This window comes from Podarcis pityusensis (assembly GCF_964106645.2).
Source record: "Podarcis pityusensis genome assembly, chromosome: 7".
In the NCBI taxonomy this organism is placed as follows: domain Eukaryota; kingdom Metazoa; phylum Chordata; class Lepidosauria; order Squamata; family Lacertidae; genus Podarcis; species Podarcis pityusensis.
The window spans coordinates 9,520,821-9,548,670 of record NC_138031.1 but is presented as its reverse complement, the minus strand read 5'-3'; the positions used below and the strand labels follow the sequence as shown (position 1 = coordinate 9,548,670).

At 45.8% G+C, this 27,850-nt stretch overlaps 1 long non-coding RNA gene across 4 annotated transcripts; it reads left to right on the top strand.

The window, feature by feature from the left end:
• On the top strand, positions 1 to 27,850 carry LOC308480949. Of its 4 annotated transcripts, XR_013988345.1 has the most exons (7): positions 1 to 81; positions 2,153 to 3,171; positions 7,723 to 7,991; positions 10,127 to 10,242; positions 11,537 to 11,769; positions 23,194 to 23,220; positions 27,400 to 27,850. It is a non-coding gene; the product is annotated as an uncharacterized lncRNA (long non-coding RNA). The 4 variants fall into 4 exon arrangements; XR_013988343.1 differs by lacking the exon at positions 10,127 to 10,242; XR_013988344.1 differs by lacking the exon at positions 23,194 to 23,220.

Below are 27,850 nucleotides of genomic sequence, written 5' to 3'. Positions count from 1 at the left end.
CCTAGCCCCTGCTTGCTTGGCAACGAGACTCAGAGCTACAACACCATGAAACACGCCCATGGAAAGGAGGAGGCAATTTTGGTAATCCAGCCTTCCACAAGCAGCCCTTTGTACCTTCCAGAAATGTTCTCTAGAGCAGTGATGGCTAAACGTGGCCCTCCAGCTGTTTTGGGACTACAACTCCCATCATTCCTATCTAACAGGACCAGAGGTCAGGGATGATGGGAACTGTAGTCCCAAAACAGCTGGAGAGCCAGGTTTGGCCATCACTGCTCTAGAGGGTTGAGGAAGCATCTGGAGTAGTGTGGGAGGTGGTTTGGGGTAGGGGACATTGATCAAAATCTCTACCCCCATTCAAAGAAGGGCAAGTCCGGATCCAACCTGCTAACTGTCCCCCATTCTCCCCAATGTAAACACTACTTTGGGTTTTGCAACACGTTCTGATAGAGGGAATTGTTTTTGCTGAATGTGGATGGTGATCTTGTCTTAATACATCTTTTATTTTTTATAAACACTGCAATACACGCACGTAAACACACGCAATCTACCTGACATTTTGGGGAAAGGTTGGAGGGGAGCAACATTCCAGCATCCTTAACTTGGTGCTCAGCTGACAGAGAGCTGATATTTAAAAATTAATTGAGCTGAATATATTCCCTCTGTTTGTTTCAATAAGAGAGCATTTTTCAGCTTGTGATGATAATCACTTCCCTTATGTTTAGCTCTCTTTGTTGACTGAGATTTTGGAGTGGGGCGTGTGTTGTGGGGGGGATTTAATATGCTGAGATTTAAGACATTCAAAACTTCACTAAAGGTGGCCATTAGGATAAAGTCTATTATATTCCCTGCAATGAATTCCATTCTGATAAGGGCACCGCATGCAGCCTTCATGAAAAAGCTGTGTAAAATGAGTGTTGGGACTAGATAACATAGTTTAAACAAATCCTGATTGCTTTAGAAAACTGGCCAGCCAGAAAGGTTGTAATAGGGGTTTTTTCTCTCCCCCCTAACTAAGGGGTGTCTGAAGTTGATGATGGGTACTGAGATTTCATTTTATTATGTGCCAGCCAGCCAGACTTCTTGGGTGGGATTCTGCAAACTTCGTCTGATACAGTGGAACCTTGGTTCTCGAACATAATCCATTCCAGAAGTCTGTTCGATTCCTGAAACGGTTCGAAAACCAAGGCACAGCTTCCAATTGGCTGCAGGAGCTTTCTGCACTCAAGCGGAAGCCACTTCTGAAAAACGTTAGAAAACCAGAACACTTATTTCCGGGTTTTCGGCATTCGGGAGCCAATTTGTTCGACAACTAAGCCATTCAAGAATCAAGGTTCCACTGTACATATTTCTGGTAGCCTCCTTGGGTCAAGCCATTGATTCATCTAGCCCAGGCCTCTCCACTTTGATTGACTCTTCCTCCTCACCAGCTATACAAAATATTATTGATAGGAGAAGGGACGTAGCTCAGGGACAGAGCATCTGTTTTGAGTGCAGAAGGTTCCAGGTTCAATCTCTGGTTTCTCCAGGTTGGGCTGTGAAAGGCCGCTGGTCTGAAATCCTGCTTCCTGTCTGTGTACCATAGTTAGCACCCATCTGTCTTGAGAGACAGTGAAGCATGCCTCCAGGAGTGAAGTCAAACTGCTTTATTAGCAGCACTGAAGTGACCTCCTGATGGTGCAAGCCTACGAATGTGCATCGAGGTCCTGGACTGCCTAGATGACAAGACCCCACCTCTCAGCCTCACTGATGTTGTCCAAAGGAAAGGAAAGCAATAGCTTTGGCACCAGCTTAGCTGCAGGAGTTGCTGGAAGGAGAGGAGGCAACTGTGGTGTAGTGTAGTGAGCCAGTGTGGTGTAGTGGATAAGACTCGTAATCTGGTGAACAGGGTTCGCGTCTCTGCTCCTCCACCTGCAGCTGCTGGGTGACCTTGGGCTAGTCACACTTCTTTGGAGTCTCTCAGCCTCACTCACCTCACAGAGTGCTTGTTGTGGGGGAGGAAGGGAAAGGAGATTGTTAGCTGCTTTGAGACTCCTTTGGGTAGTGATAAAGCAGGATATCAAATCCAAACTACTACTCCTCCTCCTCCTCCTCCTCCTCCTCCTCCTTCTTCTTCTTCTTCTTCTTCTTCTTCTTCTTCTTCTTCTTCTACCAGAGCCTGTCTTCACATGCAGGGGAAGAGTCTCTAACTCACGGAGGGTTTGAGACCCATCAGCTACCCTCACCTAGACTACTATACGCCTACTACTGATGCAGGTTAAAGACAACTTCTCTGAACCACCAATGCTGTGCTATAGACAATATTGAACTTGAGTCTGATCTGAGATAAGAAGAAGAAGAAGAATTTGGATTTGATATCCTGCTTTATCACTACCCGAAGGAGTCTCAAAGCGGCTAACATTCTCCTTTCCCTTCCTCCCCGACAACAAACACTCTGAGAGGTGAGTGGGGCTGAGAGACTTCAGAGAAGTGTGACTAGCCCAAGGTCACCCAGCAGCTGCATGTGGAGGAGCGGGGAAGCGAACCCGGTTCCCCAGATTACGAGTCTACTGCACCACACTGGAAAGCAGCTTTGAGCTGGGGGAGGCATCAACTTTTGGCTTTGCACAGGGTACCATATTACCAAGGTCTGCCACTGCTCACAGGATCATCATGGGGATTAAATGAGGGGGGGGGGGAACCACCTTGAACTCCTTGGAGAAAAAGGTGCCACATAATAAATGCAACAAGTATGTGTACAGCAAAACACATAAATGGCCCTTGTGATACGTCCAAAGGAATCCATGCAGATATGCAGCCCCAGTGCAGCATTTTACCCATGCATCCTGTTAAACTTAAGTAATTTCCCCCCTCCCCCCCAAAAACCCCCACACAATTCTGCTTCGGAATTGCATCAGGAGTTGAGGAGGAGCAAGAGAACAGATTCAGGTGACATCTTCCCAAGCCCACCAACTTAGTGCATTATCATTCATGCTCCTTATGCATTTCGTTTTTAATTTCCGATGGCCTAATGAACGAGGAGGCAATCATTCCATCCGACTAATCACAAAGCATGCATACGACTCTGCTCAAAGAACCTGGTGAGTCCGCTAAGCCGAGCCACACAAAGAAGTGTGCTGTGCAAAGAACTGCATGAGTAATATGTCTTGAGGGGCCGGCACAGTTAACTGCACAGTAAGTAAGGTCAAATTATGTGTGAAGCAAAGACATTTAGCATAAAAACAATATTAATAATTCAGCGGGCGAGCAGGAGTGTGGAATGATAAGATACAGAGATGGAATAATGCAGCCAGCAAACAAGGGGGACGCGAGGAGCTGGGGCGAGGGCACAGGGCAGAAATGCCAGTTGAGACCCCTCTGATCACGGGGCCACGCGGCACTGGGCTTGCAACAGCCTGCAATGTCGCCGTTCCATTCAGCTAACGGTTATCTCTGGCTAAGGGAATCAGGAGTCCAAACTTGATCTCATCTGCCGAAAATGCAGAACAGAACTCTGTGGGTAGTCTCTCCGTTGGACACTAGCTTCAAAAGCAGGGCTTTTAGACAGCCCCCTCCGAATCATGATTGTAATAATAATGGAATAAACATTTTGCTTTTGGTGTGCTTGTTTGTGGCTGTTTCGATCCAGTCCAGCGACCTTTCGTTCTCCTGCTTCTGCTTCTTCTTCGCACTGTAAGAGCCAGGGTGTCTAGCAGGTGTCCCGGCTCCTAAGGCTGGAGGTGTCTTTTGCCCCCTCCATGATGACGGCATGGAGGCGGCCAAGCGCACAGCCAAGCATGCCACAGTTCAGTGGTTGGTTCCTCCTGAGAACAAGAGAGGAAGCCAAAATGGGGTGGGCTCTGTGCTTGGCCGCCTCCCAACAATGCGATGTCACACACGCATGACGTCACGCATGCACCATGTGCAATGGGCCTCCTCAATCTTGGACACAAGACAGAACTGTTAGAATTCCTGCTCCATGATTGCAGTCATGGGGTTTTTGTCTATCATATGATGGTGTATGTTTTGACTCCACAGAGTGGGAAGTGACGGAGACAGGATGTTTGCGTTACTGTGTTCCATGAAGTGTGACTATTGTCCTTTGTTCTTTTTCTCTTTGCTGTCTGATGCTAGAGAGAGAGGGAGCCATGTTGCGGTGCTGCGTGTGTGTTTATATGTAAATAAAGTAGATTAGCCAAAATGCTTAGTTGCTGAGGTCTGTTACGCAAGCTGCAAAGACTCTGCGGATCCCTAAGTGTGCTGGTGTCTGTTGGCATCAGTCGCTGTGATGTTCGGGCTGAAGAAAGCTTTTGAAGCTCCCGAACGATCGACCAGGAGGGAGGGAACATGCCAGTCGGGCATGTATCTCTGCCAGGGTCCTACTCGAGAGTAGGACGAGCTCCTCTGGTCCACAACCTCCCGGGGGAGTCTGTTCCACTCTCAAACAGCTCTTACTGTCAGAAAGTTCTTCCAGATGTTTCGTTGGAATCTCCTTTCTTGTAACTCTGATCCATTGATTCAATTCCTACCCTCCAGATCAGGAGAATAGACTCCCTCAAGAGGTCATGGACTCCCCTTCCTTGAAAGTTTCCAAGCAGAGGTTGGGTGGCCATCTGTCATGGATACTTTAGTTGAGATTCCTTCATCACCAGGGGTTGGACTTGATGACCCTTGGAGTCCCTTCCAACTCTACAATTCTATGATTCTGTGACTCATGGCAGAGAATCCCATGCTGTGGTTCCTGTCTGTGGCAGCACTATGTAAGTTTTCCAGAAGGAAGAAGTAAACTCTGCTGTGGGGGAGAGCAGGAGGGCAAACTTTTGCGGCTCTTGACGTTGCCTTTGGTTCATGGCTGTCAGGTGTGTGTGCAGGAGCCAGGCCCTGTGACCAATAGGACTCTGCAGGACTGGGGCCTTCCTAAGTTTGTTCTGGAGAGGCAAGGCACGGCCACACAGGTGAGGCCGATTGGTAACTCACAGCACCTGGTGGCAAGAGCCGGGAAGGGATATAAGGTCAGCATTTTCCCTTCGGCTCTTTGCCACAGCAACATGTTCCCTGCCTTGCTGCTTTTGACTCCTTGCTTCTTGATCCTCAGACCCCTGACTTCGTGACTCCTTGCTTCTTGGTCCTCGGACCCCTGACTTCGTGACTCCCTGCTTCTTGATCCTCAAACCCCTGACTTCATGACTCCTTGCTTCTTGATCCTCGGACCCCTGACTTCATGACTCCTTGCTTCTTGATCCTCAGACCCTTGACTTCATGACCCCTTGCTTCTTGATCCTCGGATCCCTGACTTTGTGACTCCCTGCATCTTGATCCTTGGATCCCTGACTTCGTGATTCCTTGCTTCTTGATCCTTGGACCCTTGACTTTGTGATTCCTTGCTTCTTGATCCTTGGACCCTTGACTTTGTGATTCCTTGCTTCTTGATCCTTGGACCCTTGACTTTGTGACTCCTTGCTTCTTGATCCTTGGACCCTTGACTTCGTGACCCCTTGCTTCGTGACCCTCAGACCCCATACTTCGTGACTCCTTGCTTCCTGACCCTCAGACTTTTGGCTTTCTGACTCCTGGCTTCTGGACTCCCGTTACTGCTCCCACCCTGCCATTTTGCCCCTGGTCCCGACGTCCCCAGCCAGGACTTCGATCACCCATGAACTGGACCATGACAATGGCTGTGCTGCAATGACCCCCCCCCCTTGACAATGAGCATAGCTTGTGGTATGGGCTCAACTGCACTTGGAACAAAGTGTGGAGGTTGCTGTGCCAGTTTTTTCTGGGCCAAAATATTGGAGGGATTTTGAGAGAACCAAAAAACAGACACAATAACAACAGAAATCAATACCCGCTTTTCAGCTGGACTTGCAAAAGGTCTGAAGGGAGTTCCGCAATCTGTAGTTGTGTACTCTATGGGGCAATTTATGCTCATGTTTTCCTGCATGAAGGGCCTTCTGTGCTAGACTTGTTTGCTTTCCGCCCACATTTCTGCAAGTTAAGGGCAACTCAACTGCAGCCTCTTTCCATTCAACACCAGCTTCTCCTTCTAACACAGGGCAATCAAATTCACAATATTTGAATCATATCCAGTATCTATTGATATTGGAAAATAGCCTTGTGGCACTGAGTGTGGGTGGACCAAAGTCTACCAATAGGCTTAATATGCGCTGTTTCAAAGAGGCCTGGCCCCATCTGTTACTATTCTTATATTACAATTATGATGATTGTGAGGAGGCAGTTGAGGCAGTTGCTCCTGGCCTCTGTGTTGTCCTGTTTTTGCCCTGGCCAGATTGAATACGTGCAAGCCACACGTGGAATACAGTGCTGGGTGTGGGCTTAGGGATGCAGGCCATGGACTGGCTGTGCCAGGACAATGCAGATGGAAGGTTAAGGACCCAAGAAGGGGCCACGAGTGGGGGAAGTTTGCTATCAATGATTTTGGGGGGCAGGCTTCCTCAGCTTGTTCTCTTGCCTCATCCATCCCCATGATGGGAGCTGCAAGCTCGACCCTTCTCTCTGCCCCCCCCCCTTGCTATCCAGGCTTTCCTGGCTTGGCAGAGTCACTCCCTGACATGTCTGCCTTCACACTGTCAGATACTGGGAGTAGCTCTCTTCCCAGAAGGAGACACCTCCCTTGTCACACTGGTCTAGGAGGAGTCTACTGACAAGGGGGCACAGGGTATTTTGATGACAACAATGCCATCTTCATGCTGCAAGAAGCTTACATGCATGAGGAACATGCATCCCATAATAGACATTTGTCCAGAAGCACCCTAAGAAGTTCAGCCAAAAGCTTCATGGAAAATGTGGGTTTTGTGGTGGGATATGGATTTTGAGTGATGTTCTAGGGTGGACCATGCATAAGAAAGGAAGAGTGGATAATGGGTGGAGTCATTCAAGTGATCAGGAGAACTTTGGGTGGCCGAGAATGGTAGAGCAGAAGAAGTGAAGGCCACAGGAATATATGCTCAGGATAGTAGGCCAGAGATGTTCTAACACAGGCGTAGTGAATTTTTGGCTTTCCAGATGTCATTGGACTGCAACTCCCATCAACCCAGCAAGCGTGGCCAATGGCCAGGGGTGATGGGAGTTGTAGTTCAGCAACAACTAGAAGGCCAGGTGCTCTTCATACCTGATCTCGAGTATTTGGAAGAGGCAACTGTTTCTTCACCTAACTCTTTGTATATTGCTGTAGGCTGTGTACATCTGGTTTAGCAAGTGAGCTAATCACTGCTTCTTCAAAGCTGCTGTTAAGGGGATTATCTAAATTATCAGAGTTTTTTAGCAAGCAGGTTTGTGAGGGCAGCAGGAACGATAATGGGATTAGCGGTCACCTTAGCAGTGCCCTATAAACATGTTAGCTTCCTTGATGAGCATGGAAGAAAATGACATTCAAGAATATGTGTTCAGATGTTTCCCTGTGCATCTGTTGATGGTGATTAAAACACAGCAGAGGGATTTTTTCCACTATGCCACTCATTTTATTTTATTTTTAAAAAACCCCAAGTCAGGGTGTATGAACACACACCTCGTATTATATACAGTTCCTGCCCACCCATAAGGCGGGGTGAAGCAGCTGCCTCAGGCAGCAGCCCCACCCCATCCACTGCCAGATAAGGGAGATGTCAGTTGTGGCAGAGCAGGACAGGTTCCCCATCCCATAATAATGCTGAAGACATTCCCACTGGAGCTTATTCTTTGTAGGGATGCTTATGATCACAGCTACAGTCTTGCAACCCCTTTTCCTAGCTGTCATGGGCCAGGAGTCAGCTTCACCGGCTGAACAGCTGCCTGAAGGGGGAGAAGGCAGAAGGACTCCACCTGCAGATGATCAGCCTTCAGGGACAGAAGAAGGCACTGATGAGAACCAGCTGGCTCTGGCTTCTTAAACAGAGTCAGCAGTCAGATGCTGGAAAAAATGCCTGCGGTTCCCGGTCCTATCTTGCTGCTCTCCATCTGGCCCTTTTGCTCTGTGATCATCTGGATTTTCTGCCTTCGGATGTGGAGCCTGCTCTCAGGTAAGTGTTCCTTGGCAATTCTTAGCCCCTGTTTGTTCGGCAACAGGACTCTGACAGGGCTGTGGCACTAGTCCAGAGAAATGTGTTGAGATGCTGCTGTTACATTCTCAGTTTGCATTAGCAGTATAGTCATACCTCGGGTTGCAGATGCTTCAGGTTGCATTTTTTCAGGTTACGGATGCACAGAAACCAGGAAGTACTGGAGCAAATTACTTCCGGGTTTTGGTGGTCACACATGTGCAGAAGCGCCAAATCACAACCCACGCGTGCGCAGATGTGGTGCTGTGGGTTGCGAACATGCCTCCTGCACGGATCACATTCACAACCTGAGTGTCCACTGTATATGTCAGAAGAGTCACAGCAAACAACAAAGGTATATTTGAAATTTGAAGAGAAGGGGGTAGTTGTAAACATGCCCTCCTAGTTTAAAAGCACCGTATCCCATTTTGAATTTGGTTCAAACTCCTTGGAAGTTAGGGACCAATTCAGAATATTACCAGGACTCCCTGAGGCTAACATCCCTCCTTCCGTCCTTTCCTACACGCATCTACCTGCAAGAGGGGAAGAGGAAGATTCTTGACAAGTCTTCAGTGTTACTCTGTTACATTAACACAGCGGTGTCCTGGGTACCTGGGGAAATGTAGCATCGGTTTATCTCACATGGGCATCCTGATCAAATTTGCAGATGACACCAAACTGGGAGGGGTGGCTAACACCCCAGAGGACAGAATCACACTTCAAAACGACCTTGACAGATTAGAGAACTGGGCCAAAACAAACAAGATGAATTTTAACAGGGAGAAATGTAAAGTATTGCACTTGGGCAAAAAAAAATGAGAGGCACAAATACAAGATGGGTGACACCTGGCTTGAGAGCAGTACATGTGAAAAGGATCTAGGAGTCTTGGTTGACCACAAACTTGACATGAGCCAACAGTGTGACGCGGCAGCTAAAAAAGCCAATGCAATTCTGGGCCGCATCAATAGGAGTATAGCATCTAGATCAAGGGAAGTAATAGTGCCACTGTATTCTGCTCTGGTCAGACCTCACCTGGAGTACTGTGTCCAGTTCTGGGCACCGCAGTTCAAGAAGGACACTGACAAACTGGAACGGGTCCAGAGGAGGGCAAACAAAATGGTCAAAGGCCTGGAAACGATGCCTTATGAGGAACGGCTAAGGGAGCTGGGCATGTTTAGCTTGGAGAAGAGGAGGTTAAGGGGTGATATGATAGCCATGTTCAAATATATAAAAGGATGTCACATAGAGGAGGGAGAAAGGTTGTTTTCTGCTGCTCCAGAGAAGCGGACACGGAGCAATGGATCCAAACTACAAGAAAGAAGATTCCACCTAAACATTAGGAAGAACTTCCTGACAGTAAGAGCTGTTCGACAGTGGAATTTGCTGCCAAGGAGTGTGGTGGAGTCTCCTTCTTTGGAGGTCTTTAAGCAGAGGCTTGACAGCCATATGTCGGGAGTGTTCTGATGGTGTTTCCTGCTTGGCAGGGGGTTGGACTCGATGGCCCTTGTGGTCTCTTCCAACTCTATGATTCTATGAATAAAGGTAGAGATGGGAATCTCCAGCCCATGGACTAAATCCAGGCCGAACGACTTCTCATTTTGGCCGCTCCAGTACCCTCTACAGGCTGATTTCCCAAGAATCCTGGCCAACAACAGATCCCTCAAGTGTCCTGATTTAATCGAGACATCCCAAATTTATAGAAGCTGCCCTGGCTCCTGAACTCAATCCAGGATGCCAGGCCATGCTGCGTCTACTGACTTGGCGAGGGCCGGGGTGATCTTCCCAGGGCCGCTCTAGGGCTTGCAGCGTCTCGAGACACAACGTCTCATGAGCAGGAGGCTGAAGATGAGGAGGGGAAGAGCAGGTGGTCGAGGAAGGGTTCAGCGGCAGGGAGAGGGCAAGTGACAGAGCTGAGGGATCATGGGGAGGACCCCGGTAGAAAACAATATACTGCTTTGTAGCATTCTGGGACACAACAGAGGTCCCATTGCAAGTCCTTCCCATTGTACAAGATGCATGTCCATTGCAACCTCAATATGAGTTCTCATTTCAGGGTGATGTGGTGTTTGTGCTTGGTTTTTATGGCACTCCTACAATATCATGTGGTCTATGACAGGAATGAGCTTCATAATGGCCTCAGAATAAAAATGATGGTTTTCCTTTGGTGTGGGGATGAATAATTTTACCTAATCCCATTCTGAAGTGCAGGAAGAAGTTCACCCACCACTACAGGTATTTGGAAGACAAGTCAAACATATTCTTGCATGATTAATAACCTGAGATTTCCAAGATTTCCCCACTTGACCTTCACCCGTCTGTTCATATTTAATGCTAAGATATCAGATGTTTCCCAATTAACCTTCTAACCAGAGACTTTGCTAAATATGCTAGATAACAAGAGTGGTTCTTGCAAAGATCTTGGAACTCATTCAGTCTGTCGTCATTGCACAACAATACTATAAATGCTCTAGCTATGTCATCCATTTAGTCAAATTGTTGTTGATTTTGAACCCCCAGATGATGAAAACCGTCTCTTTCACCCAAAAGTTTCAATATGCCCTCCTTAACACTTGATAATCCAAAAGCAGCTTGCAACGAGATATTCTCCAATGAGATGACTCCTATACCATTAAAGGTAAAGGTACCCCTGACAGTTAGGTCCAGTTGCGGACGACTCTGGGGTTGCGTGCTGATCTCTCTCTATAGGCCGAAGGAGCCGGTGTTTGTCCGCAGACAGCTCATGTGGCCAGCATGACTAAGCTGCTTCTGGCGAAACCAGAGCAGCGCATGGAAACACTGTTTACCTTCCCGCCGGAGCGGTACCTATTTATCTACTTGCACTTGATGTGCTTTCAAACTGGTAGGTGGGCAGAAGCTGGGACCGAGCAACGGGAGCTCACCCCATTGCAGGGATTCGAACCGCCGACTTTCTGATCGTCAAGCCCTAGGCTGTGTGGTTTAAGCCACAGTGCCACCCGTGTCCCTTATTTCTTTATTATTTCTCCTTATTTAGTGCAATGCTATGCATGTCTTGGGGGACACGCGTGGTGCTGTGGGTTAAACCACAGAGCCTAGGTCTTGCTGATCAGAAGGTCGGCGGTTCGAATCCCCACGACGGGGTGAGCTCCCGTTGCTCAGTCCCTGCTCCTGCCAACCTAGCAGTTTGAAAGCACGTCAAAGTGCAAGTAGATAAATAGGTACCACTCCGGCAGGAAGGTAAACGGCGTTTCCGTGTGCTGCTCTGGTTCGCCAGAAGCGGCTTAGTCATGCTGGCCACATGACCCGGAAGCTGTATGCCGGCTCCCTCGGCCAATAAAGCGAGATGAGCGCCGCAACCCCAAAGTCGGCGACGACTGGACCTAATGGTCAGGGGTCTATTTACCTTTACCTTTATGCTTGTCTATTCAGAACCACAAGTTCAATTGGTCTTACTCCCGAGGAAGCAGATATAGAAATGCAGCTTTATTCTCTGGTGCTCATCACTGGTCTTACCTCCTATATTCCTGGGTTTATTTTTGAGCAACAGTTGCATCTGCCCAAAACAACAAAGCAGCTCGAAAGAAGGTGACAACCTTTCATATGCAATTGAATGAAATCCGCAGTCATCCAACTGGAGAAAACCAGCAGCCGGCAGTGACAAGCATTCATTGTGTCTGCCTTTCAAACAATCAAGAGGACAATAAGGGTTGAGCAATCAGTCAATCAAGAAGACAATTGGAGAAAACCAGTGTCTGGAAATCTCAACATGCGTATTGAAAGGTGGGTTTTGTGTGTGAAAGTATGGAGGGGTGAGAAATGCAAATGTTGGATCCAAAACCAAATATTTGAGTGGGCAACTCTTAACCAAATTCTGCAGTGAAGAGACAGTTTGTCCCTGCCCCAACTTCTCTGAATAGCAAGAAGTTTCAGAGGTGACCTATTTGAAGAGAGCAGTGATTTATAGTGGATTTTAGATACCTATTTATAAAAGTAAAGTCAGGCTGCTGAGTGCCAATCCATTTGGAAAAAAGGATTCCCTGGAAACAAGGTAGAATTTTCCTGTATGCTTGATGGACTCCTAGATATTTAGAAATTCAACCTTTGGAAATTATGGATGGTATTTTAACTGCTTTGGTTCAGCTGTATTTTTGCATTGTTTTATCTTGTTAGCTGTCAAGGGTTTATATCTATGAATGGCAGCTTAGAAACGTCTTAGAGGTGGCTAGATAGTGGGGGCACACCTGGAATAGAGACCAGGGAAGGACATCATCTCTCTGTGTATCCATTGTCTCATCTGCCTTGGTACCAAATTCTGCTAAGGAAGAGCAATTCTTCATTGTTCTTTCCCATTTGCATTTAGGGCATTTAGGGGCAGGTTTGAATATATTTTGGGGGTTTCAGCATGATGCGAGACGGTAGCAATTTAGAGAGAGAATCTCTTACGTATGTTGGTTTCCAGGCTGTGGAGTGTCAAATTAATCCTGACTTGGGGAGAATACGGTGACAGGAATTCCCCCCTTGACGTTCTGCTTTGTCTCCAGTCAGCCTAGTAAATAGTTTCCAGCGGATGCATTTGCATGGAAGTGGTTGGGTCTGATAAATCAGGCAGGCTGGAGTCAGATTTGCTTCCCGGCTTCCCTCCCCTTCCCTCCCTCCTTGTGTTTCTATTTCCCTCCATCCAGTACATTAATATTGATTACTTGGAAGTAATTCCATCTCTGAGTGTGAAGGGTTACACCTCATTGGCTCCAACAAACCTTTAATCTCTGTTAAGATAGTGTATGGTAAATTGTGTGTGTAGACATCATAGAGATTTGGCAATGTGCCATTTGTGGGCATCCTTGTAAGAACATGAAAAGAAAACTTTCTGAATCAGGCCAAAGGCTCATCTAGTCCAGTATCCTGTTCTCACAGTGACCAACTAGATGCTTATTTTTATTTTATTATTACATTTTATTAAGAGAATTTCATTTATAAAAAGAGTAAGGGGGGAATGAAAGAAAAAGAAAGTGAGAAAGAAAAGTAAAAGTACTGTTACATTACCATGCATTAATATAAAGGTAAAGGTAAAGGGACCCCTGACCATTAGGTCCAGTCGTGACCGACTCTGGGGTTGCACACTCATCTCACTCTATAGGCCGAGGGAGCTGGTGTTTGTCCGCAGACAGCTTCTGGGTCATGTGGCCAGCATGACTAAGCCGCTTCTGGCGAACCAGAGCAGCACACAGATACGCCGTTTACCTTCCTGCCGGAGCAGTCCCTATTTATCTACTTGCACTTTGATGTGCTTTCGAACTGCTAGGTTGGCAGGAATGCATTAATATACAGATGTGTATATTATTCTAATGGGACGCGGGTGGCGCTGTGGGTTAAACCACAGAGCCTAGGACTTGCTGATCAGAAGGTCGGCGGTTTGAATCCCCGTGACGGGGTGAGCTACCGTTGCTCGGTCCCTGCTCCTGCCAACCTAGCAGTTCGAGAGCACGTCAAAGTGCAAGTAGATAAATAGGTACCGTTCCAGCGGGAAGGTAAACGGCGTTTCCATGCGCTGCTCTGGTTTGCCAGAAGCGGCTTAGTCATGCTGGCCACATGACCCGGAAGCTGTACGCCGGCTCCCTTGGCCAATAAAGCGAGATGAGCGCCGCAACCCCAGAGTCGGTCACGACTGGACCTAATGGTCAGGGGTCCCTTTACCTTTATATTATTCCAATACACATATAATTGTCAATAACCTAATGTATTCTGTGTAAACTCATTCCAAATACCACTGTGTTTATCCAAAGAAAGTTTGCGTCTATAAGCTGGCAACGTATGGACAGACAATGTTGTCATGTCACCAAGCCATTGATTAAGGCGAATCGTATCTCTATTTTTCCAATTCATCAGTATCAGTTTCTTGGCCACCTTTAGAGCACATAAAATTTATTTTTGTTGTCCTATTGTCAGTATCCATACAATGGGTATGCAGTTCAAGAACATATTCACCTCTGAAAATCTCTTTCCCTCCCCCCTGCCAGGGGGGTTTGCCAGGACCCATTGTAAGAAACTTGTATTTTAGTGTTGTGGCACCTACACTTCAGAAACCCCTGCCTACTGACATCAGGCAAGTTCCCTCACTTTATTCTTTTGATACCTGCTATTAAAAAAAATTCCTTTTAGACAAACCTACCCAGATACCTAGAATCCTGGTGCATATTCAGTTTATTGCTGCTTTTCATTTTTTAAAAATGTCTTCATACTTTTTCCTAATTTTGCTTTACTCTTTTTGTAAACCACTTTGAGGTTTTTCACACTCAAGCAGTATATAGTTTCAATGAAATAAATACATTGCTTAATTTTAAAAGGCTGGTGATACCTGCTATATAATGTAAATGCCTGCACAATTGATAAAGGGCAATAACCTCATAAGACAGATTTATTTAAAACCTCACCAGGCACAGCTTTATTGGAAACAAAACATCCATTTCCCAAAACCCTTTCGGTGTTGGAAGTGGGCAGCCAGGTCGAACCTCTCCATTATGTGGGAGGGATGGTAGTTTTAAAGTGGAATTTAAGAAATGGGAATTCACTCTGTTCCTTTATATTCCAGCTTCCTTGTATCTTTTTAAAGGCAGAATCCCTTCTGAATCATGTCACTAAGGTGAAGCCTCTTACATCAGCCATGATGGACAGTACAATTTTCCCCACAACTCCCCCCAAGTGATATTTTGATTCCGGTTGTTAAAAAAAGAGAGAGATTGCTTTGAAAATATGGGAATGGTTAAGCAGGCCTTTGAAAAAAATGTTGCTGAAGGTCAGGTCTTTCAGTAGGGAAGCAGCTGTGAGAGAAAAGCAAGGGAGTCACCGGGCAATTTTAGCCTCTTTAGGTATTGTAAAGGTAAAGGGACCCCTGACAATTAGGTCCATTTGTGGCCGACTCTGGGGTTGCAGTGCTCATCTCGCTTTACTGGCCGAGGGAGCCGGCGTCATGTGGCCAGCATGACTAAGCTGCTTCTGGCAAACCAGAGCAGCGCATGGAAACGCCGTTTACCTTCCCACTGGAGCGATACCTATTTATCTACTTGCACTTTGACGTGCTTTTGAACTGCTAGGATGGCAGGAGCAGGGAATGAGCAACAGGAGCTCACCCTGTCGCGCGGATTCAAACCGCCAACCTTCTGATTGGCAAGTCCTAGGCTCTGTGGTTTAACCCACAGCGCCACCCGCGTCCCTTTAGGTATTGTAGGAAACAGCTGAAAACCTGACCGGAACAGATTTGAATGTCATTATGTTAGGTCTTCTGGCCATTTGCAGTTTTCTTTAAAAGAAATGGTGTAAAGGGACCTGAGAGAAATCCAGATCCCTTTGTGTGTGTGTGTGTGTGTGTGTGTGTGTGTTTGTATTTGTATGCCACCTTTCTATAATTCAAACCATGCCCAAGGCAGCTTACAGCATGAAAAAATACAAACATAACAAAAGTAGTTACGAACAATAAATAAAACGCCAAAAGTACACAACCAAATTAAACAATTTCCACATAAGATCTGCATTAAAGATAAAAAGCTTAATATTAATAACGGCAACAGCCTCTGCCTGAACCCAACAATGCCCTCTAAACAATTCCCCAACCCAAGGTCTGTTCAGCAGTCTCAGCTTTTGTAGCTGGAGACAGTCCGGGCCAGGTGGAAAAACGCCTGCGAGGCAGAGAGCAGATCTCACAGCCAAGATGGTCTCTGGCCTCTTCAGCGGCCTCAGCTGTTGGATGGAGTCAGTCAGGGCTCCACCCTCCCAGGCCAGGTAGAAAAAGGCCTGGAAAGCAGGGAGCAGGCCTTCCATGACTCACAAACAAGATGGTTTCCACAGATTAAAATTTGGGCTCAGCAGAACCCTATTTCTCCTCTCCCTTACTCAGTCCATATGTTCAGCACCTGCATCTGGTAAATGGGAGGGATATGGATCATGGGAACTGGAGTCCTGGAGAGTGACAGATTCATCACCCCTGCTGTTCTCCATCCATCCATGCTTGTATATTGGACCCATGCAAGAAATTGCTGAAGCAGACCATGCATAATGATGCGAGCAAGCCATTCATTACCTGCTGGCCAATAGCGCGTTCAGCAGAGTCGAATAAGTGTTGGTAGCATATAAGGAAGGCCTGGCAATTAATCTCTATTTAACATTAACATATGCTCATTGACCCTGATACTGATTAAATTAAACATGCTTCTTCCGGCACCTACTTTCCAAATGAAATATTCAGTATCCCAGCCTTGCTACATCTTATTTATTTAAATAGCTGATTAATTAAGTGGTTTTTCCTAAAGATGAAAGAATGGGGGTGGGGTGATGGATAATAATCATGGTGAAACCCGTTGTGTAGGATGAAGGCAACTTTTTAAAATTATTTTTTTGCATAGACTGTAAAATCAAAGTTGAAATTAAATCTGGATCTGTAGGCTGCTGCACACACATGCGTGTGAAGACACACACACACACACACACACACACACACACACACACAACTCTCAGAAACCGACAAGGGCATGATTAATAACTCTGACCTTTTAATGCAACAGGGCTTATTCGTCTAGTCTTTCTGCAGTTCCCTCCTGTCGGGAAAGGAGCTATAGCTCAATGGTAGAGCTCCTGCTCTTTCATGCAGAAGGTCCCAAGTTCAGGTCCTGGAATCTCCAGCTGAAAGGCTAAGCTGGAAAACGGCCATTGCCTAAGATCTTGGCTGCCAGCTGGGGCAGCGAATACTGCCTGGTGCTCCTTGGAACTGGCAGGGTGGAAAATGGGAAGCCCAAGAGCAGGTCAACCAGCGCCATTGATAAGTGGTGCCAACTAAGTCTAGTCTCTGTCCCATCTTCCACCCAGTTCTACAAGGGTGATAGTGAGACTGAGGAGGAAGCTGACTGAGGTTGATGGGGCAGTGCCATGTTTGCCCCAATAGATCAGCCTTTTGTTTTTATCTCATATTTTTATGCTGTGAAAATTATATGTGTATTAGAATAATATACACATCTGTATATCAATGCATGGTCATGTAACAGTATTTTTTTTCTTTTCTTTCTCACTTTCTTCTTCTTCTTTCATTCCCCCTTACTCTTTTTATAAATGAAATTCTCTTAATAAAATGTAATAATAAAATAAAAATAAGCATCTAGCTGGTCACTGTGAGAACAGGATACTGGACTAGATGAGCCATTGGCCTGATTTAGGAAGTTTTTTTCCCCATGTTCTTACAAGGATGCCCACAAATGGCACATTGCCAAATCCCTATGATGTCTACACACACACTTAATTAATTATGGATGAAGGGCAGTACAGTGGTACCTCAGGTTAAGTACTTAATTCATTCAGGAGGTCCGTTCTTAACCTGAAACTGTTCTTAACCTGAAGCACCACTTTAGCTAATGGGGCCTCCTGCTGCTGCCGCGCCGCCAGAGCACAATTTCTGTTCTTACCCTGAAACAAAGTTCTTAACCTGAAGCACTATTTCTGGGTTAGCGGAGTCTGTAACCTGAAGCGTATGTAACCCGAGGTACCACTGTATACAAATTTAACAAATAATAGCTCAGTTGGTTATGATGTGATGCTGCTAACACGAAGGTCTCAGGTGCCCATGAGGGATAGCTGCATATTCCTGCACTGCAGAGAGGTTGGACTCTAGTCTCTAGATGATCCTCGGGGTCCCTTCGAACTCCATGAATCTATGGTAAAAGTAACCTGACTTCTCTGTGGGATGATAGGCCATTCAAGCCATGCAAGGAGGTCAGAGGAGCTGTCCAGCACTGTCAGCAGCCAGGAAGCCTCATACAGAGTAGGAGAGAAATTTTCCTGAAGGTACAGTAACTAGACTACCAGCAGGCTTATGAAGACTGTCACACCAGTAGCTCCCCAACAAAAACTGAATGCTCATCTGGACATCCTCCACTTCCTGGTTTATTAGAGGAACCCTGATCCTTCATATGACCGTGCTTCCTCTAATTATTAGGATTCTGATATAGGATGCTTTGTGCTGCCAGGCAAGGGGTGCACTGGTGGGACTGAGTATTGGCTCAGGCCGATTGCCACCTCCTCCTTCAATATCTAGTGGTGGTTTTGGAGCTCCAGAACAGAGAGATTATGTATCCAGCTGGGTACATAAGTTCTCCTGGTTCTCTGGCTGAAGTGATGTCCTGGAGTACCCCATCTCCTCCTGGATCTGTTTGGTGCTGGGGCCCATAGTGGAGTCCTATTCATAAGGAAATGAGAGCTGGACCATAAAGAAGGCTGATCACCGAAGAATTGATGGTTTTGAATTATGGTGCTGGGGGAGACTCTTGAGAGTCCCATGGACTGCAAGAAGATCAAACCTATCCATTCTGAAGGAAATCAGCCCTGAGTGCTCACTGGAAGGACAGATCCTGAAGCTGAGGCTCCAATACTTTGGCCACTTCATGAGAAGAGAATATTCCCTGGAAAAGACCCTGATGTTGGGAAAGATGGAGGGCACAAGGAGAAGGGGACGACAGAGGACAAGATGGTTGGATAGTGTTCTCGAAGCTACCAGCATGAGTTTGACCAAACTGCAGTAGGCAGTGGAAGACAGGGGTGCCTGGCGTGCTCTGGTCCATGGGGTCACGAAGAGTCGGACACGACTAAACGACTAAACAACAGCAAATTCATAAGGAGGTCTTGCCCAGTTCCAACTCAAGGTCCTGACAACTCCCAGCAGTAGGCTGGTTGCCACACTGCAAAAGGAATAATCAAGATGTGTCTATTAATCTGGGCAGATGAAAGGAACATGGTAAGATTCTTGGGGGGGGGGGGGATGAATGGGAAGACAGCTGAGGGTTAGGGTCACATTGCAACATTTGCTCCTGCAAGTCATCAGGAGACTCATAATTTAATGATGTGTTGACTTGCATTGCAAAGAAACCAGTAATTGGAGCACTAATTAAGGAAGAAAGTGGGATGAGGTACAAAAGGTTTTCACTGACCAATGCTGGGGGGAAATGAAGCTGCTACAGTTAGATGTTTATGCATCCATTGTGCAGACTTAGTTGACCATGGGGCTGAGGGACAGGGTGGATATGGCGTTTGTGCATTTGCAATGCTACTCTTTTGGGTTTTGCAAACTGGATATATTAGACGTGTACAGAGAACTGGATGATAAGGCTATATTCTATTTCAAGTGTCAGAGAAAGTATGTCTCTGAATTCCCATTTCTGGGAATCACAGGTGGGAAAGTGCTGTTCCCCTCAGATAGGCTTGCTAGACTAGATGAGCCTTTGGCCCAATCTAGCAGGGCTCTTTCTTATGAAGTCATGGGAGAAGAACTAACACAGTGAAAATAAGAGTTGGTGGATATGTAGCTTTTGGGCGGGAAAATCGGCATTTTCAAGTCTGGTTTTAAAATTCTTTCTGCATATCTAGCTTGGGCTTAATTGTGTGAGAATCTAAATCCAGTGATTGATGGGGTCCTAAGGTGATTTAGGTTTTTATTTCCTTCCTTCATTTCTAATTACTAGTTTGGATGCAATCCAAACCAAGTGAGTGATGAGATAAATAATCCCATTTATTCTGAAAACATGAAATAGCTTTCATTACACCGTGTGTGTTTCTTTTGCTTTTGTTTGATATTGCAGGTATTGTTAACTCTTGTTCTGGTACTGTACTCATAATTAAAGCAACAATGGGCATTTCCATTAAAAAAACAAAAACCTACAGAATTGTGGAAACAGAAAATTATGTCTTGCTGGGCTGAAATTCTGTGCTCGCTGCATCAGTACGAGAACAAATATTTCCCTGAAGTTGAATGCAGATTACTTTAGAAAAACAAAAAGCATCTGCATCCAGATATTAAAAACAGATTTCTGCAGATGTATCTCCAGTTACAAGCAAGAAGGAACCTGCTGTGTGTTGGGCAAAGCAGTGGCGTAGCGTGGGGGGTGCAGGGGGGGGCCGGCCACACTGGGCGCAACATCTGGGGGGGGCGCTCGCACTCGCAGCTCTCTGCCCCTACCTGGCTCACTCACTCTCTCTCACTGCAGTGCTGGCTGTGCGAATCCGATCCGAGCCGCTGGGTCGCCGCCCACTGTGGAGGGGGTGGGTGCCAGGCGTGCGGTGCGGAGAGAGAGCGAGGGACTATCTAGGGGAGGGACAGTGCAGCGGCCGCCCAGCGCAGCGCTGAGCGCGGGAGAGAACCACACCAGACCAGACCAGTCAGCAGCAAGAAGAAGCTGGCAGCGGCAGGCAGGTTAGGGGTTAGGGGGCGCAAATTACTTGCCTTGCCCCGGGTGCTGACAACCCACGCTACGCCGCTGGGGCAAAGGACTGTATATAGTTATTTGGCAGGGCCTGAATTGCTCCAACGAGATGCGCCGAATTTCTTAATCGAAACATATGGTGCAGCCACATTTACAGAGTACAGTTAAACCAAAGGCTGTCACTCAGTTGGAATATGGTTGGGAAAGGGCAAACTAAAATGATCCAGGGAGCCTCAGGTTGACCCACCCTGGGGATTTTTTGAATGGTTTTTCACCCTGGCTGGCTGTCCTTCCTGCCTAATGTCCAACCCCCTGACAGCCACAGTTTGTGCTAGCACATCGGAGACCCTCTGATTATGTCCACTTTGTTTTGGCCCTCAGATAAATCCAGTGAACAGCCTTAAAATATATATTCGTTAATGCTTCCATTCTCTCTGTCACCTACTATTCTCAAACTAATAAGAGCGATTTCATTACATATTCGAGGAGGAGGGTGAGGGAAGGGAAGAAAGAAGGAGGAAGCCAAGCTTTTGTGTGAAGTTAATAATTCCCACTGATTAATCAAAGGTAATTACATTATGAGAAGTTATGTCTTTGCGTATCCCGAACCATAAAATGAAATTCTCATTAAAATTATATTACATTCATTACCTGTGTATACCCAGATTCCCCGAGATATACATTATATAAGAATCTCCACTCCAATATTGTTCAGAAAAACTCATTACTATGATTCAAGACAAGATCTTGTTTGGAGGAACCACGGAGATTAGTGTAGGTGAAGCCCCCTCGTTGTTCTCCTTTGAATATAATTTCGCAAAGGCCACAAAGTTCCTTCATCTACAAGTCAACGCTTTACAGATTTCTGTCCAGGATTTTTTCCCCTCAGAAGACTGTTATACTTTCACTCACCGAGGAACAGAAGAAGCTGTCCATGCAGAGCCGTTCTTCTTCACCTATGTATTGTATTGCTTTTATACAGCACACCTCTATAGGCGCAACGTTTCAGGAGCCGAGCAAAAACTAAATGGTACATATTTCAGTTTAGGGAGAATGTCCAAAAATGTGTGTGTGTAGGTGTTTCTGTTATTCTTCCGGAGGAGGGTTTAATTCTTTTACGAATTTGTGACATTTGAGTGTGTGGTGTTGATATCCACAGGTAAATATTGGCAATCCCAGTTGAGTTTGTGAATGCCTGGAAACCAGCAAAACCTCCTACTTTTTGAATGCTGCGCTGGCAAATGCTGATAGTTATGAGTAGGTGCAATGCTTTTTTTCCTAGGAGGATGCAGGTGTACGCATACCGCTAAACATTTTGTGAATCTTTGTACTTTTGTCCATTTACTGTATTTATTTTCCCTGATTTGAACTATAAAAACGTGATTTTCTTGAGCCAAAATGAAAATAACATTTGACCCATAACATTTATTTCAAGAAAAAAAGCACTGAGTAGGTGACATGCTCAGCTGTGTCCATCTCATTGAGTTGTCTCCTTAGACTTGTGTTCTTGGTCCCATGGACGGTGTCCACTAATTGAGGAGGCCGTTTTTGCTGATTCCCTGAAAATTGGTTCTTGGAGGTCCCCTAAGCTTTTGGAACTGACTCCTGGGGAGCACTGAGGAGGGAGAGGGAGCTAGCCGGTATCACTACCTCTCCCATTAGTGGGTGCGTCATATCGAAGCAACAGCACTAGGAGGACCATTTTGGCAAATTCACAGAAACATGGGGTTATCAAAAGCTGCCTTATGCAAAATCAAACCCATCGTCCACCTATCAGTGTTGTCAACACTGATAGGTGGCAGCTCTTTGAAGTTGTTGCTGTAAAGAGCAGAGAGTAACTACACACACACACACACACACACACACACACGTATACGTATGTGTGCCCTGAACAGAACTGTGTAGGTAGGTCCCCTTTAAAATGTAAATGGCACCCCTAAAAAAAAATAATAGCTTGACATTAAGGAAAGATAGATCTCGCAAGATATTAATGGTTACAATGAAGTTCTAGAAATATCACGCTTGCTAAAGCCATTATGTTTTTGTCAGAAATTAGCAAAAGAACATTCTGATCTGACATTCTCCTTTTATGCCCCAATCTCTTTGCTGCTAGACACTTGTAACTTTATAGATGATAGCTTATAATTATCCGGTGTGTACCTGTTGGTTTCTTTAAAATATAATTGCCAGGTTAGCACTTTACATTCTCCTTTCTCACTGGATCATTTCACTAATAAAGTCTCAAAGTGTTTTTTTGTGGAGAAGATTGCAAGCACCAGGCTCCTCGTTATTATCTGGATGCCATCTTCCGCAAATACATCTACAGGGGCAGATAAAATTGTTGGGGCGATGTGGGGGGTGGCAAATCTGCTTCCTAGAATGCCAGTTAGCTCTTCAGACTTCAAATAATCTCCCTGGGATTTTGTTGTTGTTGTTCTGTTATTGTTTTTCTTAAATTGTATGGGGAATTCAAATTTCCTTTGCAACTGCTTTATTCTCTGGGAAGAAAGGAGAAATCAGTTTTGAGATGACGTAGCTGAAAGACAGCGAGCAAATGAATGTATGGAATAGATGAGTGTAGCTTAAGAAATCCCAAGAGGACCCACTAATTATACTTCACACAGAATTGTTAAGATTATTGTCCTCCACCATCTCAGCTAGAGAAGCATGCCACAAAATGATTGACGGAGGAGAACCCATTTCTCTGCACCGCAGAGACACAAACAGGCTCCAGAGTTGCTGCTCGATTGCAGAATTTATAGTAGTACCACTCATGCAACACGTTGGCGACTACTATACACACAATAATTACCAAAATAATTATATATTCTTTATCAATCTTCTGAGAAAAATACAAAACCTTGTGCAAAGCCACAGAAACTTGCGAACTACCCAGCCTAAGATGAACTTATGATGTCTGGTTTCAATAGATTTTTCAAATGCTGAACTCAGTCTTTTGTTATCTTTTTAGGTAAGTTCATGAAGATACCAACAAAAGGTAAGTTCGGTGTTGTTCACAATACTGAGGGATGCCAGTGAAGTTGTAAAGGTAAAGGTAAAGGGAACCCTGACCATTAGGTCCAGTCATGGCCGACTCTGGGGTTGCAGCACTCATCTCGCTTTACTGGCCATGGGAGCCGGCGTACAGCTTCCGGGTCATGTGGCTAGCATGACTAAGCTGCTTCTGGCGAACCTGAGCAGTGCACGGAAACGCCATTTCCCTTCCCGCCGGAGTGGTACCTATTTATCTACTTGCACTTTGACGTGCTTTCGAACTGCTAGGTGGGCAGGAGCAGGGACCGAGCAACGGTAGCTTACCCCATCGTCGGGATTCGAACCGCCGACCACCTGATCAGCAAGTCCTAGGCTCTGTGGTTTAACCCACAGCGCCACCCGCGTCCCACTAATGACTATACTTAGGCCCATTACCAAGATGCTGGTCTGGCTACTTTAAGAATTGAATCCTCCATAAGATTTTAACCCTTACTGGATCCAAGGGATTAGAAGGGATTCGGGCATCATAAAACCCAGCCCAGCCCAGCCCCCAAACTCACAACAATATTAAAAGTGAAATATCAGAAATTTATAAGTTTTAACAAAAAAATAATCTGTATGAAACACTGCCCCTCAAAAGACAGTATTGCACCCCTCTGAGGTTCTGCGCCCTGGGTAGTGATAATAAAATGTTACTCATGCTTATAAAAAGTTGCTTCCCTGTTGGCAGCCAGAGCTGGGCCTCTGCAGCAGAAGTTCTTTGAGGTGTTTCCTGGCAGAATGAGACTGAGACAAAGCCTCTGGGAATGTTGTGTTTGTTGTTTGGGCTGAACTTGTACAACCAATAAAGAGAGGTTTCCAGTCTCCTCGGTTGTTAATCTCAGAGCCTGGCACAAACAGCCAGCATTTTTACTGTGCACAAATTCTCTTTCTTCTTTAAAGTCATGTTCGACTTGCTTGAGGTTACTTTTTACGTGCCCCTGGAGTGTGTGGCGGGAGAGGCCTAATGAGTGAGAAGCAATGTGAAACCTTTTTTATTGCTGTGTGTGAAGGCTTACAGACTGACGTGCTGTGGCAGGGGATATGGGACCTGTGGCCCCGCAGACGTTGATGGGTTTCTATTCCCATCAGCTCCAGCTCCCAGCATGGCCAGTGGTCAAGGCTGATGGGAGCCATAGTCTGACAACATCTGATGGGCCTCAGGTCTCCCCACTCCTGTGCTTCAGGAAACATGATCCTGGTGGTGTTTACCTCTGAAATCTCAAATGCCACAAATCTACTGATGGAACTCCAGGTTGGGCTGTGTTACTCACAGATTCTACTTAGACAGCATTAGAAGTCATGTGGCTGCCAATTAAGTGCATGGTCAGGTGACCCAGGGAACCAATAAAGTCCACGGCTATCTGATGCATGGATGAAAACTAGCAAAGATTGGGGAAGGGCCTGACCACAGTGCAGAGGTACCAGCTTGCAAGGGAGATTGTGGGGAGGGGTGCTCCGACCAGGTCGGAGCCATCACTGAAAAGGCCCTGGCCCTGGTGGAGGATAGTCTGACTTCCTTAGGGGCTGGGACCTCTAAACGATGGTTATTCATGGACCTCAAGGTCCTCTGTGAGACAACCAAGAGAATATGTAGCTGTCCCAAAAAGGGATTGAACCTGCAGCCTTGGTGTTATCAGCACCATGCTCTAACCAACTGAGCTATCCAGTATGGCTCCTCTCTGGCACTTGGCCTCTTCCTTCTCCTGCTGCTGTCACCACTGGCCAGGGGCCACTTCCCTTGTCTTTTCCTTACACGGCAGCAGGAGGAGGAGGAGCTGTTGGCCACTGAAGCCATGCTGCTCTCAACTCCATGCTTGCCCTTCTCTGCCCCCTGATTTTATTTTGCTTTTTGCCAATTAATTTTCATTGCTTTTCAAAAACGTTAACCAATTTAACATCACATTAATTCAAACTGAATGCAAATTTAAAAATGACTTCCACCCCGCCATCTTGATGTTTCGATTTCCACCCTTATTAGCTGCTCAATATTACATACCTTTTCAAATGACATTTCAAAAACTTAAAATATTTTAGCATTTTATCTTTGATTTGTTTGATTTTCTTCATCTTCATTTCCCATCAGCTGCTCATTTTCGATTCCTTCTAGACTTAACTATAACATATTACCTAATGTCCCTGTTTTGAACATTGGTGGGGCCTGCCCCCTCCCTCCCAAAAGAGCTGGGCCCCAAGGATTTGGTCCTTATTCCTCAGTGAACAAGCTTATGATTTGCACCCAGAACTTCCTTGTTACCTGCTATCTTAGATCATTTTAATGGGAGATGCCACAGGTGAAACCTATGGCCTTCTGCATGCAGAACATGCACCCAGCCACAGAATCATGCCTTCTCCTAAACTAGCAGACCACTTGGGTCCTAGGGTTTTTAACCAACACTGACAGGGTTTCCAGCTGGCAACTAAAATATTTCCCTCCTCCCATTAGCTTCAAATGTGCTGCTGAATCATGAGATGGGAGCCCTGTAGTTTGCATGGGGAAGAGGTCATAGCTTAGTGGTAGAGCATCTTCTTTGTGTACAGAAGGTCCCAGGTTCAACCCCCACCATGTCCTCGTAGGGCTGGGGAAGATTCCCTGCCTGAAACCCTGGAGAGCAAGATAGATGCACCAATGGCTTGACTTGGTAGAAGACAGCTTCCTATGTCCCTGTGTTCCAGTTGACTTTAAAAGGAACTTAGATTGCTAGAGGATATATGTATCACTAGCTCTTAGTCACAATGACTAAATGATTCAGATTCAGAGGCAGTATTGACACTGAATGGTTGGCTATTGGGGAGAAGTAGAGCGTGCTATGCCACTATGTCTCATTTGAGAGGTTCTCAGATGTTTCTGAGAACATTTGGCCATTGTGGTAAGCGATACAGTGGTGTCTTGGTTCTCAAACTTAATATGTTCCAGAAGTCCGTTCGACTCCCAAAACCATTTGAAAACCAAGGTGCGGCTTCCGATTGGCTGCAGGAGCCTCCTGCACTCAAGCGGAAGCCATGTCAGACATTCGGCTTCCAAAAAAACATTCGGAAACCAGAACACTTACTTCTGGGTTTTGGGTGTTCGGGAGCCAATTTGTTTGTCAACTAAGCCGTTTGAGAACCAAGGTATGACTGTATGTTGGACAAGATGGCTCTCTGGTCTGATCCAGAAGGTTCTTCTCAAGTATTCTTGTACCTTCCTGATGGCTGCACATAGGACTGCCATGGGTGACTAACAGGTATGCAGAGACATCCTGCATGATTTTATCTAAGTTCCCTTTACTCTCACAGGTCATGAAAAGGCTGCCTGTGTCTGACCTTGCAGGTTTGGGGCAGAATCAGTGCAAAGGCAATTTTAGCTGAGAGGTATTCAGCTTCAACATATGCATTTCTGATGTTTGTTTATTTAAAATTTATAGACCATTGCTCTGCTCTATCAAAGCTTCCAATGCACTTCACAGTTCAAACAAAAAACAAATGTGGTATTAAAATCAGTCCTACAATCAAAGCCATGAATACTAAAGCGTTTGGAATTAGATGAACTTCTGAGAGCCAGTGTGGTGTAGTGGTTAAGAGCGGTAGTCTCCTAATCTGGGGAACCGGGTTCGGGTCTCCGCTCCTCCACATGCAGCTGCTGGGTGACCTTGGGCCAGTCACACTTCTTTGAAGTCTCTCAGCCCCACTCACCTCACAGAGTGTTTGTTGTGGGGGAGGAAGGGAAAGGAGAATGTTAGCCGCTTTGAGACTCCTTAAAGGGAGTGAAAGGCGGGATATCAAATCCAAACTCTTCTTCTTCTTCTTCTTCTTATTGTTCTGTTCTCCTAAACGAGTTATTGTTGCATATTGTGTAATGCTACATTTTAATAAGCGCTTGATGGTTCAAGTGTTTATATGAACCTGTAACTTAATTTATTGAGGGGGGTTGTAAATTGACTTAAGGAAAGGCAGGATATCAGCACAGAAAAGTAAAGTAGCAGTCATCACTTGAAGTTATAGTCATCACCTGATAAATATTCTGGTTGAACATATCCTTGTTTTGGACTGAACAACCTGTTTGTTGCAAATTCAGCCATTTGGCCAGCATTTGTATCAACAAAAGCAAAAATGCTGGTATGACTAGCTGGGCCTAATACTGAGTTTTTCCTCTTCCACTTAGGAAACTTCTGCTTGGAGGACCTAACTAAGCCAAGTGGTTTAGGATCCAGGGATCATGTCAGACGGTGCTTGCAAAGAGCAAGGGGAGTACTCACAGGTGATCTTGAAAAGTTTGGTCATCCATTTTTGCTAGAATGTGTTTAAAAATAGGAATGGCCTGATGGATCGATCTGACATCACTGCCTCATCCATCAATTGTTTGTTGACTTAGAAGGAAAGGCAGCAGCGACTGTCATTTATCATTGGAGAGGATCTTTGGCCATAATGAAGGTCAAGGAATAGGAAAATGTGTTTATATGGATCCTATAAATGGGTTTTGAATTGTTAAGTCCTTGGACTTTGCTTGGAACTCAGAGTAATGCATTTGCCCTTTGCAGCCTTTGACTTATTTTCCCATCAGTCCTGTCTAGCTCCCTTCATTGTCTCACAGCTATTTGCTTATTAATTAAAAT